The sequence below is a fragment of the Aquarana catesbeiana genome, linkage group LG03 (genome assembly GCF_042186555.1).
Source record: "Aquarana catesbeiana isolate 2022-GZ linkage group LG03, ASM4218655v1, whole genome shotgun sequence".
NCBI classification, from domain to species: Eukaryota; Metazoa; Chordata; class Amphibia; order Anura; family Ranidae; genus Aquarana; species Aquarana catesbeiana.
Window position 1 is genome coordinate 409,382,693 of NC_133326.1, and position 11,778 is coordinate 409,394,470.

The 11,778-nt window shown below is 43.8% G+C and overlaps 1 long non-coding RNA gene across 1 annotated transcript; it reads left to right on the top strand.

Moving 5' to 3' along the window:
• Positions 1–8,237: 8,237 nt before the first annotated feature.
• LOC141134576 (uncharacterized) lies at positions 8,238–9,460 on the top strand. Its single transcript, XR_012243216.1, has 2 exons — positions 8,238–9,136; positions 9,269–9,460. It is a non-coding gene; the product is annotated as an uncharacterized lncRNA (long non-coding RNA).
• The last annotated feature ends 2,318 nt before the right edge of the window (positions 9,461–11,778 follow it).

The following is an 11,778-nucleotide window of genomic DNA, read 5'->3' on the forward strand; positions in this document are numbered from 1 at the left end:
GTGATCAGATCAGATCTGGATACACCTCTTTCATCAGCCACCAGAAAACTTTAATTTCTCTCCCCCGTTCTCTGTGATGCCATCATTATCACAGTTTGGATGTGATTTCTATTCATTTCACGCTGGACTGGTTCACTATTCAATCATTCAATCATCTGGTTTGAGCATATATGTGTATGCTGTCTGAGTGGTGTTTTGATGTTTTTAATCCAAAGACAACATTGTCTTTATTTTACAATGTTGGAAGGTTTATCTATTTATTTTTCTTTGAGTGTTTTTTGAAATGTAACTTTGTTCATCAATAAACTTCATATACATATTTTTTCATTTATACGTAAATATGTATATACGTATATATGTACTCCTTCATTGCTACATCCATGTGGCTCATCTAAGTGGCACTTTGAATCGCATCCTCTCCCTCTTCCAACCACAGTAAACGCTTGCTGCCACATGCTCCCGGTTGCTTGGGCACAATCTATGCTGAGCAGCGTGTCCAGACAAGTTCTGCAAGGGCCAGTGTCCGGTGTGCTTGCAAACTTTAGTACAGTGAACATGGGGTTACAGCGTGCTGAAAAAGGCCTGCTTAACAGAGCTATGGCGCCAACCAGTCTGGAATCTTGGGGGTGGAGCCACGCCCCAGAAGAGGCCCACCGTGCCCTGCTGACAGTGAGGGAGAGATGATGGAAGGTGCATGTGTGTACCCAGTGCTGACCTGGTTGCCTGATCTGCAGGAGCTGACACTGGTGTCAGACTGGAGCACCGAGGGGGATTCCAACCGCGGTGGTCAGTGCCTGGATCCAGTGTGGGCACTGTGACGAGCCACTTACTCAGCTCACACCAAGTGAACAGAATCCACTTACCTACAATGTGGACTTGTGGTCAGCCCTCTGCATGGAGCAGCCACGGAACTCCTGGAATGCTGGTGCGGGCCTTGAATCATTCGCTCAAGGTGGGGTTGAGTCTGAGGCTGGTGACACCCCTGCAAAGACAAGTGGCATTGGGGAAGAGAGTTGGAAGTCTGCCACAGCTGACAGCCCAGTCAGGGACCTGGCCAGCAGGGGCTAGATGACATCCCTGAAGTGCCAGCCACCATGCCCTTTAACCCTGATAGCCCCACCTGGAAGGAGCCAATGTTGGAAGACAGTCCATCTTCAGGTGAGCTAGTGGGGAGTGGTGGGTGCATAGACTGGGGGTCCCTAGGCTGCAGGAAACTTATGGGCCCATGGATGACGAGTTAACAGACTGGTCGTCTCACAGCAGCTCGGAGTGGGAGTGGGGACCCACTCAGCAGCAGGAAGTGCTATCCAAGGTGAGGAAAGAGCCAGAGTCATCTAAAGGGACTAGAGGAGCCACGCAGACCCTAGTCAGTGTCAGACAGACTTTCCTCAACAGACCCTCTACTACTTAGAGCAGCTGAGTACAGGCAGTGGTAGTGAAGTCACCCAACGCCTGTGTTCTTCCTGGGAAGAGAAAGCCAAAATAACTGCCCAGGTTTTACAGATTTCAGCAGGAAGTGCAGCGCAAAACAGATCTGGAGTGGGGTCTGGATAATCTCTATGTCCCTCCTGAGATCATGGACATAATTTAGGACTCCCGGGGAGATTGGGAGGATGACCTGATGTGGGAGTATATGTATGTTACCAAGCCTCTGCGAGTACTGGATTTAGACCAAGCCTGTGTCCAGTTCCAGGACATTCATTAAGAATGGAGACTGGGGAGGGAAATCTACAAGCACAGGGTGTTAATTGTTAAAGCAGGACAACCTAGCAAGAGCCACTCTGTCGCTGTCTAAACCCTCATTTTTACCTGTGTAGGACTGATGGGAGAGTTCAGCTTGCAAGCTAAACTTCACATGGACAGCTGTGAGGATTGCTTTCAGTGTCTGTTGTTTGGCCTAACATCCTACCTGTTCCAGATGGATGTCCCATTCCCAACTGAAGAACTTTGGGTGATGCCTAGTGCTGTGTTTATTCCTTTGTTGTTTCTGTCATTCCCCCTGCTGACAGACTGCACAGATTACAACCCCTGGCAAAAATGATGGAATCACCAGTCCCTGAGGATGTTCCTTCAGTTGTTTATTGTTGTAGAAAAAAAGCAGATCACAGACATGGCCAAAAACTAAAGGCATTTCAAATGGCAACTTTCTGGCTTTAAGAAACACTAAAAGAAATCAAGAAAAATAATTGTGGTGCCCAGTAACAGTTAGATTTATAGAACAAGCACAGGGAATAAGTTATGGAATCACTCAATTCTGAGGAAAAAAATATAGAATCATGAAAAACAAACAAAATAACACTCCAACACATCACTAGTACTTTGTTGCACCACCTCTGGCTTTTATAACTGCTTGCAGTCTCTGAGGCATTGACTTAATGAGTGATAAACAGTACTCTTCATCAATCTGGCTCCAGCCTTCTCTGATTGCTGTTGCCAAATCATCTTTGCAGGTTGGAGCCTTGTCATGGACCATTTTCTTTAACTTCCACCACAGATTTTCAATTGGATTGAGATCCGGACTGTTTGCAGGCCATGACATTGACCTTATGTGTCTTTCTTCAAGGAATTTTTTCACAGTTTTTGCTCTATGGCAAGATGCATTATCATCTTGATAAATTATTTCATCATCCCCAAACATCCTTTCAATAGATGGGATAAGAAAAGTGTCCAAAATTTCAATGTAAACCTGTGCATTTATTGAAGATTTAGTGACAGCCATCTCCCCAGTGCCTTTACCTGACATGCAGCCCCATATCATAATTGACTGTTGAAATTTGCATGTTTTCTTCAGACAGTTGTCTGCATAAATCTCATTGGAACGGCACCAAACAAAAGTTCCAGCATCATCACCTTGCCCAATGCAGATTCGAGATTCATCACTGAATATGATTTCCATCCAATCATCCACAGTCCACGATTGCCTTTCCTTAGCCCATTGTAACCTTGTTTTTTTGTGTTTAGGTGTTAGAGCTGGCTTTCTTTTAGCTTTTCTGTATGTAAATCCCATTTCCTTTAGGCGGTTTCTTACAGTTCGGTCACAGATGTTGACTCCAGTTTCCTCCCATTTGTTCCTCATTTGTTTTGTTGTACATTTTCTGTTTTCAAGGCATATTGCTTTAAGTTTTCTGTCTTGAAGCTTTGATGTCTTCCTTGGTCTACCATTATGCTTGCCTTTAACCACCTTCCCATGTTGTTTGTATTTGGTCCATGTTTTAGACACAGCCGACTGTGAACAACCAACATCTTGTGCAACACTGCGTGATGATTTACCCTCTTTACCTACATACTAACAAGCAGATTTAATCTGATGCAGGTGTTAGTGTTTGTAATGAAAATTTACAGGGTGATTCCATAATTTTTTCCTCAGAATTGAGTGATTCCATAATTTATTCCCTCTGCTTGTTGTATAAATCTAACTGTTACTGGCCACCACAATTATTTTTCTTGACTTCTTTTAGTGTTTCTTAAAGCCAGAAAGTTGTCATTTGAAATGCCTTTAGTTTTTAGCCATGTCTGTGATCTGCTTTTTTTCTACAACAATAAACAACTGAAGGAACATCCTCAGGGACTGGTGATTCCATAATTTTTGCCAGGGGTTGTAGATAGTAAGTTAGCGTGTTTCTTTTTCTTGTTTTGTTTTGCAGGTATCATTGTGACCGGCTGTGCGATGGACTTAACATTTTCCAACTTGCTGAGGACTTCCCTCTAGGGGGAGGTGCTCCAGCTTAATGTTGTATGCTAATGCTATGGTCTATCATTGCCAGCTGCAGAGACCTGTAACTAGGATGTATATACAGTGCCATGCAAAAGAATGGACCCCCCCTCCCTTGGCATTTATCGTGTTTTGTTGCCTCACAATCTGGAATTAACATGGATTGTTTGAGGATTTGCATCATTTAATTTACAGAACATGCCCACAACTTGGAAGATGTTTTTTTTTTTTTTTTTTTTTGTTTTTTTTTTATTGTGAAGAAAACAACAAATAGGACAAAATAACAGAAAAGGTCAATGTGCATAACTATTCACCCCCCTAAAGTCAATACTTTGTAGAGTCACCTTTTGAGGCTATCACAGCTCCAAGTCGCTTTGGATAGGTCTCGCTTGCCACATCTTACCACTGGGATTTTTGCCCATTCCTCCTTGCAAAACGGCTCCAGCTCCTTAAAGTTGGATGGTTTGCGCTTGTAAACAGCAATCTTTAAGTCTGACCACAGATTTTCTATTAGATTGAGGTCTGGGCTTTGACTAGTCCATTCCAACACATTTAAATATTTCCCCTTAAACCACTCAAGTGTTGCTTTAGCAGTGTGTTTGGGGTCATTGTCCTGCTGGAAGGTGAACCTCTGTCCTAGCCTCAAATCACACACAGAGTGGTACAGGTTTTGCTCAAGAATATCCCTGTATTTAGCACCATCCATCTTTCCCTCAACACTAACCAGTTGCCCAGTCCCGACTGTTGAAAAACATCCCCATGATGCTGCCACCACCATGTTTCACTGTGGGGATGATGTTCTTTGGGTGATGTGATGTGTTGGGTTTGCATCAGACATAGCGTTTTCTTTGATGGCCAAAAAGTTAAATTTTACTCTCATCAGACCAGAGCACCTTCCTCTATACATTTTGGGAGTCTCCCACGTGCCTTTTTGCAAATTCGAAATGTGCCATTTTGTTTTTTTCTGAAAGTAATGGCTTTCTTCTGGCCACTCTGCCATAAAGCCCAACTCTATGTAGCGCACGGCTTATTGTCGTCCTATGTACAGATACTCCAGTCTCTGCTGTGGAACTCTGCAGTTCCTCCAGGGTTACCTTAGTCTCTGTGCTGTCTCTCTGAGTAATGCCCTCCTTGCCCGGTCTGTGAGTTTTGGTGTGCAGCCGTCTCTTGACAGGTTTGCTGTTGTGCTATGTTCTTTCCATTTGGTTATGATAGATTTGATGGTGCTCCTAGGGATCATGAAAGTTCTGGATATTTTTTTATAACCTAACCCGGACTTGTACTTCTTAACAACATTGTCCCTTACTTTTTTGGAGAGTTCCTTGGTCTTCAAGGCAGTGTTTGGTTAGTGGTGCCTCTTGCTTAGGTGTTGCAGCCTCTGGGGCCTTTCAAAAAGGTGTGTATATGTAATGACAGATCATGTGACACTTAGATTGCACACAGTTGGACATCATTTCACTAATTATGTGACTTCTGAAGGTAATTGGTTGCACCTGAGCTTTTTATGGGCTTCATAACAAAGGGGGCGAATACATACACACATGCCAATTATCCGTTTTTACATTTCTGAAAAATAGTTTTATGTATATATTTTTCTAATTTTACTTCACCAACTTATGCCCTGTACACACGTTTAGAAATTCCGCCAGCAGAAGTCGGATGTGAGCTTTTGGTCAGAAATTCCGACCGTGTGTATGCTCCATCGAACTTTTGCTGTCAGAATTCCAGCCAGCAAAAGATTGTGAGCAGGGTCTCTATTTTTTGGTCAGAAAAAGTTCCTATCCGAAAATACGTTCGTCTGTATGCAATTCGGACGCGCAAAAAAATCACGCATGCTCAGAAACAATTCGACGCATGCTCGGAAGCATTGAACTTCATTTTCTGGGCTCATCGTAGTGTTGTATGTCACTGCGTACTTGGCGGTCGTAAGTTCAGAGAACTTTTGTGTGACTGTGTGTATGCAAGGCAAGCTTGAGCGGAATTCTGTCAGAAAAACCATCCAAATTTTTTCTTACAAAATTTCTGATCATGTGTATGGGGCATTAGACTACTATTGTGTTCTGATCCATCGCATATAATTCAGATTTTTAAAAAAAAATTGAACTTAAGGCTGTAATGTAACAAAATAGGTAAAAAGCCAAGGGGGTGAATACTTTTGCAAGGCACTGTATGTTGCTGATTATTAAAATGTACATATGTGATTTGAAAAAAGTCTATTTTTATACATGCAAAGTTATTTGTACCATAGCCCTATCCAAGTGGTTTCCCTTGCCCCTCCCAAAACTGTATTTTTATGGGATGCCCTGTAATTTTTTTTTTCATTTTCCCAGCCATGAGGACAGGTTGGCCTTTTTTTTTTTTGGGGGGGGGGGGGGCGCCTGAAGCACCCTCTAGTGTAGAGTGCTAGGTGTACATAGGAAAATGTAGCTGGGTTTAATTTGGGTCAGGGTTGAGTGACTCAGGGAGGCTGGATGACTCATCAGGCAGCACCTCTGGTACCTCCCCCTACTTGCTAGAACCTTGGAGAAGCTTCCAGAAGAATGTGAGGGAGGTTAGGAGAAGCTGCCTGGAGTATTGAGGAGGCCCCAGCCAATCCCCAGCAAGTGGGCTGGCATCTCTTAAATACTCTGGAGTCATGCCAGCAGAGGGCAGTCAGATGGAAGCTGAAGTGCTGAGGAGGCTGTCGATGGCCCTTGAGGATAACTCCCTAGTTTGGGGGGGTGACCTCAGGCCTGGGGCTCGGGTGCTGGAGGGATCCTCTTAGGACATACGGAGGAGTCCTGTCCTGGATGCACAGGAGCAGGTGTGAGGACAGCGGGAGAGAGTCAGCATGTCCAGGAGATCTTCAGGGAGAAGACAGCTGGGAGGACTGTGCAGAAGTAGCCAGGTGGGCTAGTGAAAGGGGCAGCTGCAGCCAGGCAGTGTCTGAAGAGGTGGTGCTGGGATCAGTAGCCACAGGGATTTAGCTGGACACTGGACTTTTTCTCTACACACCAAGGGGGCCAGCGCTCCCTGCCTGTAAAGGGCTTCTGCTTAATCTGGTTGAGTGATCTTTGCCAGAGTGTCCTAGCTGAGTCTGTTTTCTGCAAGCAAGAGAGCGCTAGAGGAAGAGGAGTGTATATAGCTGTATATAGGAAGGGAAATAGGAAAAAGGAGCACTACCAATGCCACGTCCGAAAATATAGGGACACAGGGAAAGGTACTACTAAAGTAGCCAAAGGTCGGACTTTGTAGGCATAGAAACAATGGAGAAGTGACAAAAAATGATATTCATAACATTTATTGAAAAAAGTACATTGTATAAACACGGTGATCAAAAAGAGATTAAAAACATGAAAATGATATAGTTACTACAGTGTACATAAATTATAAATGATTAAAAGTGATTATATAAGAATTATATAAATTATATAATGGTGAACACCAAGTAATATGTGAAAAAGACTAATAACAAGTTATAACGAAATACAGCACAGCAAATCATACAAAAAAATTGTGTGTACCACAGCACATGAATATGCAAGGATATGATCCAATAACACAGTGCGCAGGTGTACTGAGCGATCTCCTATCAGCTGTTGATGGGAGGGTATATAAGAAATGATGGACATTCCGGGCGGCCTATCCCATGAGTAAGTCACAGGTGTGACGAAACATGTCGGGGCGTGGCCGTGCAGTGGTGGACACCAGGAACGAGTGATGTGAAGAGAGACGAGCGTCGCGGTTTAGCCTACCAAGGAAAGAGACCTGTCAAAGTGGCTGGGTGAGCGAGGAGCAGGTGAGATAACCGAGTAGACGCCTGCATACCTCGGGTCCGCCGTGACCGCAAACTCTCACGAGTTTATCAAGTTGTTGTGCTGTGCATTGTAATGCAGTGTGCTGTGGAAGTTTACTGTGCAAGTTTTGAATTTTAAAAGTGTGAGTTTAACCATTGGAGATTTGTTTTAAGTGTGTGTTATTAAACTGTTTGTACGTATCACACTATTAAAGCATTTTTTTCATTCACATATGGAACGGATTGTGCACTTACACTTGGATGGATGAATTGCTGGTTTAATCCCGGTTGGTTGGAATTATTAAGCTTTGTAGCCTTACACGCAAGTGGGGGCAATTGGAGCTGGTGAGTGAGTTTTTCATTGGGAGTGGGCTCACTGAACACTCGGGTGTGGTGGAAGTTGGAAAGAAGATATCACACATTTTTTTGGAAGACTAAATTGTCACTATAATCAAACGAACTTTTCTGTGTTATTGGATCATATCCTTGCATATTCATGTGCTGTGGCACACACAATTTTTTTGTTGATTTGCTGTGCTGTATTTCGTTATAACTTGTTATTAGTCTTTTTCACATATCACTTGGTGTTCACCATTATATAATTTATATAATTCTTATATAATCACTTTTAATCATTTATAATTTATGTACACTGTAGTAGGTGTATAATTAGTTGAGTTAATTAGTCACTGTAAGGGCGTATTTTTTAGTAATTTTTTAGGAAGCGCCACTATTTTATTTCACGTGTGATTCACATACATCATACACGTTATATAAAAAGAATTTGGTAAATAAAAACAGCAATAATGCACATGAACAATTGTGGATTGATTACATCTTATTCCATTGTATAGGGATAAAGTCAGTATAATTGGCTTACAGTACAGTCGAGTAACAAACGCAAAATATATGAGCAATACATCGTGAGATAGCTCTGCCTACCATTCTGCCTACAAGCCCCATAATTCAGCTGTCCGGTCCCATGTACCTTTCACATGCGCAAACCTAACGACACGTCCACTCGCCGCACTGCCTACATTGCCCATAATTCCTTTTACCACAATGCTTAGACGTGATTGCGTCACGTGACGCTGCTATTTTCATTGGGTGCGATGCGGCCGGGCTATATAAATAGCCCATGTTTTGAACACGGGCTCTGTGTACAGCACCTGCCTGTCTCCCAGGGGCATATCCATGTATCTTCATTTCCATGTAAGTTTTTACCTGCAACTTCTATGGGCACCATCCTGGCTATCACTTATGGCTACGTAATGCACCCTCCCCCCTTTTGTCTTTGTGTCTATAGGTATTGCATGCTAGCAAGGGCTCTATTACATGCCGCTAGCAGTGCTCAACCTTACTAAAGCTTATTCCTTCCTTTTTTGTGATGCTGGACCTTTCAGTATCATTGTCCTGACACTCTCTCCTTGTCTGGATACAAGATACAAACTTTAGAAATGTTTTCAAACTAGTAGGTATCATGGTTTTGTTAGTCTTTTAATGGTATATAAACTATCCGCTGCATTATACTCTGTGTGTTAGAGCTTTTTGCATTTCTCTACTTCTCCATAGTCTGCATTGAACATTCCATAATTTTGGAGAATTTCCTACTACGGGGATTTTGTACACGAGGCCTAACCAAATTGAAGGTACCTTTTTATTGCCATCTTACTGTTCCCTCAGATTCTCCCTGGATGGTTTAGCACATGCTTTTTAATGTAATATGTTGTAATGCGTTTATGCAACACTTCTGATTTTAATTGGAATGTTTCTCATTTCAGACAGTGAGACTTGCTCTCTTTCCTTTTTTGTTACGTCTCTGAACCTTGATCCAGTCCTGAAGAAGCCTCACGGCGAAACGCGTAGATGCACAAGGGCTCACTGTACTAACTGTATCATTTTCATGTTTTTTATCTCTTTTTGAACACCGTGTTTATACAATGTACTTTTTTCAATAAATGTTATGAATATCATTTTTTGTCACTTCTCCATTGTTTCCATGCCTACAAAGTCCGACCTTTGGCTACTTTAGTAGTACCTTTCCCTGTGTCTGTATATAAGTAGAGTAGTCCCTGAAGTCAAGTGGGCTTTCCATAATTTCCCTAATCTCTATCTAAGTTTTATCCACTCAATAAATATAAAAACAAAGTGCTGGACTGTTCACTTACTCCAAGTGTGCCTGTGAAAATTCGGTGTGCCTGGCTGTGCAGGGTGGGGGATCCATATTCACCAGCGGCTCCACCGTAATAAAAATATATTCAACCTTATTCTCCCTGGGACAAGAGTAGAAAAATGCTTTGGGGAATTAGCTGCACATATTTTGACCCTACGTTCACACCTATGCATTTTTTAGTGCGTTTTGCAGTTTGAAGAAACGCACTACAGTCCATTGAACATGGTTTCCTATGGTACCAGTTCACATCTGTGCATTCTGCTGCATTTTTGGAAAGAGTCGGGGACTTTTTTCGCACTGCAGTTTGCATTTTGCATATAAGACTTCTAAGGAGCTGCACCAGAAACGCAAGTGGTGCATTTTTGATGCGATTTTTTATGTAATTTCGGTTCTTATTTTACCACTGTATATAGCTGGTTACTAAGCAGGGGGCCGGGAAGCCAACCGCCACATCCTTAGCATCCAATGAGTCATCAGATATCAGTGGGATTCCCCGCTGAATGTAAAAAATTTTTTTTTTTTTATTTCCGGCATAAAAATTTGTGAAAAAAATGGCGTGGGGTTCCCCCCCAGGTCCATAACAGGCCCTTCAGGTCTAGTATGGATTTGGAGGGGACCCCCCTCCATGCCAAAATTAAAAAAACAAATGGCGTGGGGTCCCCCCCAAAATCCATTCCAGACCCTTATTAGTGCATGCCGCCCGGGAGGTCAGGAAAGGGAGGGAACGAGCGAGCGCACCTCCCCCTCCTGAACCATACCAGGCTGCATGCCCTCAACATGGGGTGTTCTCTGCGCTCCCCACCCCAAAGCACCTTGCCCCCATGTTGAGGAGGACAAGGGCCTCTTTCTGACAACCCTAGCTGGTGATTGTCGGGGTCTGCGGATGGAGGGCTTATCAGAATCTGGAAGCCCCTCTTTGAGAAGGGGGCCCCCAGATCCCCCCTCTATGTGAATGGGTATCGGGTATATCGTACCCCTACCCATTCATCAAAAAAACATTGAAATGTAATAAAAACACAAGAGCTGTTTTTTAACAATTCCTTTATTAATAGCTCTGTGTTCTCTAGCCGCCTCTTCCCACCGTCATCTCTTCCTGCTGCTGTCTTCTTCCTCGACGCTCTCTACTGACCCAAGGGACGGGCGCTCCGGGTGATGTCATCGGATGGCCACGCCCCATGGCTATATAAGAGTCGCCAGAGAGCGGGCGACAAAACAGATGAAGACATCAACAGAACAAGAGTAGCCTTTTAAATTTTTTTAGCAGGTAACCGGTGGCGAGGAAGAAGACAGCAGCGGTGGGAAGAGGCTGCTTGAGGAGAATACGGCGGGAAAGAGAAGACGGAGGGAAGAGACGCTAGAGAAGACAGAGCTATTAATAAAGGTATTGTCAAAAAACAGCTTTTGTGTTTTTATTACATTTCACTGCTTTTTTGGTGAATGGGTAGGGGTACGATACCCATTCACATGGGGGGATCTGGGGGCCCCCTTCTAAAAGGGTTGCTTCTAGATTCTCATAAGCCCCCCCACCCGCAGACCCTGACAACCACCGGCTAGGGTTGTCGGGAAGAGGCCCTTGTCCTCAACATGGGGGCAAGGTGCTTTAGGGTGGGGGAAGCAGAGCACTCCCCATGTTGAGGGCATACTGCCTGGTATGGTTCAGGAGGGGGGGCGATCGCTTGTCCCCTCCCTTTCCTGACCTACCGGGCGGCATGCTCGGGTAAGGGTCTGCTAAAGATTTTGGGGGGACCCCACGTCATTTTTTTTTTTTACATTTTGGCATGGGGGGAGGTCCCCTGTGAATCCATACTAGACCTGAACGGCCTGGTATGGACCCGGGGGGGAACCCCGCGCCGTTTTTTTCGCAAATTTTTGTGCCGGCATTTTCTTTTTTTTTTTACATTCAGCTTTCAGCGGGCACCTCGCTGACAGCTGATGACTCATCAGTTGCTAAGGACGCAGCGGCCAGCTTCCCGGCCCCCCTTAGCAACCAGCTATATACAGTGTGTTTTACAGTGCATTTAAAGAGAAAAAAAAACGTAAAATGAAAACTGAATGCAAAAAGGCATAAAAAATGCTGGTTTAAAAAAGCAAAATGCACTGAAAAACACCTCAAGCGCA